Source organism: Rhinoraja longicauda, chromosome 5 (assembly GCF_053455715.1).
Source record: "Rhinoraja longicauda isolate Sanriku21f chromosome 5, sRhiLon1.1, whole genome shotgun sequence".
NCBI classification, from domain to species: Eukaryota; Metazoa; Chordata; class Chondrichthyes; order Rajiformes; family Arhynchobatidae; genus Rhinoraja; species Rhinoraja longicauda.
The window spans coordinates 86728191-86734190 of NC_135957.1; the positions used below are offsets into that span (position 1 = coordinate 86728191).

The 6000-nt window shown below is 52.5% G+C and overlaps 2 non-coding genes across 2 annotated transcripts; both read right to left on the reverse strand.

Annotated features, from left to right (window-relative positions):
- Positions 1-2144: 2144 nt before the first annotated feature.
- On the reverse strand, positions 2145-2264 carry LOC144594110 (5S ribosomal RNA). Its single transcript, XR_013547342.1, has one exon. It is a non-coding gene; the product is annotated as a 5S ribosomal RNA (ribosomal RNA).
- Positions 2265-5580: 3316 nt separating this feature from the next.
- Positions 5581-5699, reverse strand: LOC144594108 (5S ribosomal RNA). Its single transcript, XR_013547340.1, has one exon. It is a non-coding gene; the product is annotated as a 5S ribosomal RNA (ribosomal RNA).
- Between the last annotated feature and the right edge of the window lie 301 nt (positions 5700-6000).

Consider the following 6000-nt stretch of genomic DNA (forward strand, 5'->3'; position numbering starts at 1 on the left):
GTATTTACCTCCCCTCTCACATCGTTCACAATTGGCCCTGCCCTTAATTTCTTTTCCGCTCTGGAACTTCTGTTCCCATTCTTCCTAGAGTCTTTTGCAATATCTCCTGTATTCCCTTTTACCTCATCTTCATATTCACAATTTGTTAACCCCTCCCCCCCACTACTTAGTTTAAAGCCACAGGTGTCACACTAGCAAACCTGCCTGCCAGAATGTTTGTCCCCCTGCTGTTAAGATGCAACCCGTCCCTTTTGTACAAGTCACCCCTAGCCCAGAAGAGATCCCAGTGGTCCAGAAATCTAAATCCCTGCTCTCTGCACCAGTCCCTCAGCCATAAATTCATACCCTCTATCTCTCTGTTCCTGGCCTCACCAGCACGAGGTACCGGTAGCAGTCCAGAGATAACCACCTTCGACGTCCTACTTCTCAGCGTTTTTCCCAACTCTCTAAACTCCCGCTGTAGCACCTCCTTCCTCTTCCGCCCGACGTCATTCGTGCCCACGTGCACAACGACTTCAGGTTGATCGCCTTCCCTCGCTAGGATTTTCTGAAGCCGGTCTGTGATGTGTTGAACCCTGGCACCAGGGAGGCAACAGACCATCCTCAAGTCCCTCCTGCTGCCACAGAATCTTCTGTCCGTCCCTCGGACTATGGAGTCACCGACCACTACGGCTCTTCCAGACTTCGGTCTCCCCTGTCGAGTATCCTTGCCAACAGGTCCGCCACTCGGACTGGAAACGTCTTCTGCCCCGACAGTTCCCAAGAGGGTATACCTATTTGCAATAGGCACAGCCACTGGGGTCTCCTGTAGTCCACGTCCACTCCCCCCGGAAACAGTCTCCCACCTTCGCTCGACCTGGACCCTTGGCGTGACAGCCTCACAATAGGTCCTGTCGAGGAAACTCTCGCATTCCCGGATGGCCCTGAGGTCATCCAACTGCCTCTCCAACTCCACCACACGTCCCTTCAGGAGCTGCACCTGGACACAGTTCTTGCAGGTGTAGCTCCCAGAAGCTCCCGCGACGTCCCTGTCTTCCCACATCCTGCAGGAAACACACCGCACCAACTTTTCCGCCATCACCTTGTGCCTATAACCAGCTCTGGCTTAAAACAATGGTATCCTCCTCACCTCAGCCTCCTCGCCGAAGACTCGCAGCCAAAGACTCGCACTTTTCTCACTGGGCACTTCCCTCACTGGGCTGCACCTGAACAGGGCTGCACCCTTTTGTGAGCCACACCCGATCCCGTCTGATCTCGGAAGCTAAACAGGCTCAGGCCTGGTCAGTACTTGTGAGGACCTTGTCGAAGGCCTTCTGGAAGTCCAGATATAACACATCCACTGGTTCTCCCTTATCCACTCTACTAGTTACATCCTCGAAAAATTCTATAAGATTCGTCAGACATGATTTGCCTTTCATAAATCCATGCTGACTTTGTCCAATGATTTCACCACTTTCCAAATGTGCTGCTATCTATCCCATCTTTAATAACTGACTCTAGCATTTTCCCCACTACCGATGTTAGACTAACTGGTCTGTAATTCCCCGTTTTCTCCCTCCCTCCCTTTTTGAAAAGTGGTGTTACATTAGCTACCCTCCAATCTTCAGGAACTACTCCAGAATCTAAAGTGTTCGGCAAAACAGTTGCCGAGCCTAAACTGGGTCTCACCGGTGTAAATAATAAAGCAACAACAACAACCAAACGACATCAGTTGTAATGTACAACAGCCAACTGAGCTAGCAACCAGCTTGTCTTCGGGATGTGGGAGAAAATCTGAGCATCCGGGTAAAAACTGTGTGGTCACAAGGAGAACGTGCAAACTCCACATAGACAGCACCAGAGGCAAGGATTGGACCGATAGTGCTCCCAGAGGTGAGGAAAAGCCATTCCCTCCTCAGATGCTGCCTGCGCCAGTGAGTTCCGCCAGAACTTTGTGTTTTGTTTCATGATATGTGAAGTTGATTATGCGTGCATGTGTGTGTGTGTGTGTGAGCCTTTGTGAAGATGCATGTTGATGAGGGATGGGTATAGATTTGTGAAAGATGTGTGTTACCACAGTGAAGGAAAAAAGGAGTGAGTGAAGGAGTATTTAAATGTCTGGCAGTGTATGTGAGAGGAGGAGCTTGCCGGTCAGTGGCAAGAAAAGCCTACGACACCCGGTATTCCCAGGCGGTCTCCCATCCAAGTACTGACCAGGCCCGAGCCTGCTTAGCTTCACGAGATCAGACGGGATCGGGCGTATTCAGGCTAGTATGGCCGTAGGCACAGAGTAGCAGCTTGTGCCCACACTTAACAACAGAACAACACTTTATTGTCACTCGGCACAACACCGAGCGAAATTTCGGCAGTCACACAAAATACAGCAAAAAGAAAAGAACACAGGACACCCGACCCCAACACAAACATCCATCACAGTGACTCCAAACGCCCCCTCACTGTGATGGAGGCAACAAAACTTCCCCTCTCTTCCCCCCGCACCCACGGACAGGCAGCTCGACCCCTACCGAGGCAAACGACACGCACAGCCCCCGCAAGGGGATGGAAGGCCCCCCCGGCCGAGCCGCCCCGGGCACCGAAACGTCCCGCGGCCACACCGGGCGATGTTAAGTCCAACGGCCGAGCCGCACCGGGCACTGAAACGTCCCGCGGCCGAACAGCGCTGACGATGTTAAGTCCAGCGGCCAAGCCGCACCGGGCACTGAAACGTCCCGCGGCCACACCGGGCGATGTTAAGTCCAGCGGCCAAGCCGCACCGGGCATTGAAACGTCCCGCGGCCGAGCCGCACCGGGCACTGAAACGTCCCGCGGCCGCACCGGGCACTGAAACGTCCCGCGGCCACACCGGGCGATGTTAAGTCCAGCGGCCGAGCCGCACCGGGCACTGAAACGTCCCGCGGCCACACCGGGCGATGTTAAGTCCAGCGGCCGAGACGCACCGGGCACTGAAACGTCCCGCGGCCGCACCGGGCGATGTTAAGTCCAGCGGCCGAGCCGCACCGGGCACTGAAACGTCCCGCGGCCGAGCTGCGCCGGCAATGTTAAGGCCCGCAGCCGAGCCGCACCGGGCACTGAAACGTCCCGCAGCCGAGCTGCGCCGGCAATGTTAAGGCCCGCAGCCGAGCCACACCGGGCACTGAAACGTCCCGCAGCCGAGCTGCGCCGGCAATGTTAAGGCCCGCAGCCGAGCCGCGCCCCGGGGAAGAGACCTAATAAAATAAAGGTTTCCCCCCGCCCCACCCCCCCACCCCACCCCACACCCCCACCACACACCCCCACCACACATACACAGCCAAAAACAGAAACAAAAACCATCCCAACACCGACACAAACAAAAAAAAAGAAAAAAAGACAACAGACTGCCAGAGAGCCGCAGCCGTTAGGCGCAGCCAACTCCTCACTTAACCTGCATCTACACTGCCTGCGCACCAGTTTACACCACAATACAATATACAACACAAACTTTATTGTCATTGTGCAGTGTACAAGTACAGAGACAACGAAATGCAGTTAGCATCTTAACCAGAGTGCATGCGATGGAATAGTAAAACATATAATATATACAGTCATTCAGTAGCGGTAGTGGAAATTCCGGTGAGCGAGATCAGTCACTGATGGGAGGAGTGCCCGAGGGGGGGGAGGCGGGGGGGGGGGGGGGGAGGATGGCAACAATCACCGAAGCGCAGAGTTAAGTAAGGTAACGACCGCAGGAACTAAGCTGTTCCTGAACCTGCAGGTCCGGGAACGGAGAGACCTGTAGCGCCTCCCAGATGGGAGGAGGGTAAACAATCTGTGGTTGGGGTGAGAGCTGTCCTTGACGATGTAGCGCGCCCTTCGCAGACATCGCCTACTCTGGATAGACTCAATGGAGGGGAGTGAGGAACCGGTGATGCGTTGGGCAGTTTTCTCCAGTTTCGCATCCTACACTAGAGCCAATTTACAGAAGCCAATTAACTCAAAAACCTGTATGTTTTAGGAATGTGGGAGGAAACGCACATGGTCACAGGGAGAGAATGTGCAAACTCTGTACACACATCACCCATAGTCAGGACTTGATGAGGGTCTCTGGCGCTGTAAGACAGCAATTCTACAGCTGCGCCACTGTGTCTAAACGTATAAGATTATTAAGGGGTTGGACACGTTAGAGGTAGGAAACATGTTCCCAATGTTGGGGGAGTCCAGAACAAGGGGCCACAGTTTAAGAATAAGGGGTAGGCCATTTAGAACTGAGATGAGGAAAAACTTTTTCAGTCAGAGAGTTGTGAATCTGTGGAATTCTCTGCCTCAGAAGGCAGTGGAGGCCAATTCTCTGAATGCATTCAAGAGAGAGCTGGATAGAGCTCTTAAGGATAGCGGAGTCATGGGGTATGGGGAGAAGGCAGGAACGGGGTAGTGATTGAGAATGATCAGCCATGATCACATTGAATGGCGGTGCTGGCTCGAAGGGCCGAATGGCCTCCTCCTGCACCTATTGTCTAGTGTCTATTGTGTCCCCTCTAGAGTTTAAGGGGCAGACAGGGGAGGTGTGTCAGGTGAGTGGCTGAAAGTAAAGAATGACGGCAGAAGAGTTGTGGGCGTGTGTGTGTGCGCGCGTGCGTGCAGCTGGGCGGTGTGTACATGCAGGTTAAGTGTGGGCACAAGCAGCCACTCTGTCCCTACGGCCATATTAGCCTGAACACACCCGATCCCGTCTGATCTCGGAAGCTAAACAGGCTCAGGCCTGGTCAGTACTTGTGAGGACCTTGTCGAAGGCCTTCTGGAAGTCCAGATATAACACATCGACTGGTTCTCCCTTATCCACTCTACTAGTTACATCCTCGAAAAATTCTATAAGATTCGTCAGACATGATTTGCCTTTCTTAATCCATGCTGACTTTGTCCAATGATTTCACCACTTTCCAAATGTGCTGCTATCTATCCCATCTTTAATAACTGACTCTAGCATTTTCCCCACTACGATGTTAGACTAACTGGTCTGTAATTCCCCGTTTTCTCTCTCCCTCCCTTTTTGAAAAGTGGGGTTACATTAGCTACCCTCCAATCCTCAGGAACTACTCCAGAATCTAAAGTGTTCGGCAAAACAGTTGCCGAGCCTAAACTGGGTCTCACCGGTGTAAATAATAAAGCAACAACAACAACCAAACTACATAAGTTGTAATGTACAACAGCCAACTGAGCTAGCAACCAGCTTGTCTTCGGGATGTGGGAGAAAATCTGAGCATCCGGGTAAAAACTGTGTGGTCACAGGGCGAACGTGCAAACTCCACATGGACAGCACCAGAGGCAAAGATTGGATCGATAGTGCTCCCAGAGGTGAGGAAAAGCCATTCCCTCCTCAGATGCTGCCTGCGCCAGTGAGTTCCTCCAGACCTTTGTGTTTTGTTTCATGATATGTGAAGTTGATTATGCGTGCGTGTGTGTGTGTGTGTGAGCCTTTGTGAAGATGCATGTTGATGAGGGATGGGTATAGATTTGTGAAAGATGTGTGTTACCACAGTGAAGGAAAAAAGGAGTGAGTGAAGGAGTATTTAAATGTCTGGCAGTGTATGTGAGAGGAGGAGCTTGCCGGTCGGTGGCAAAAAAAGCCTACGACACCCGGTATTCCCAGGCGGTCTCCCATCCAAGTACTGACCAGGCCCGAGCCTGCTTAGCTTCCGAGATCAGACGGGATCGGGCGTATTCAGGCTAGTATGGCCGTAGGCACAGAGTAGCAGCTTGTGCCCACACTTAACCTGCATCTACACTGCCTGCACACCAGTTTACACCACAATACAATATACAACACAAACTTTATTGTCATTGTGCAGTGTACAAGTACAGAGACAACGAAATGCAGTTAGCATCTTAACCAGAGTGCATGCGATGGAATAGTAAAACATATAATATATACAGTCATTCAGTAGCGGTAGTGGAAATTCCGGTGAGCGAGATCAGTCACTGATGGGAGGAGTGCCCGAGGGGGGGGGGGGGGGGGGGGGAGGATGGCAACAATCACCGAAGCGC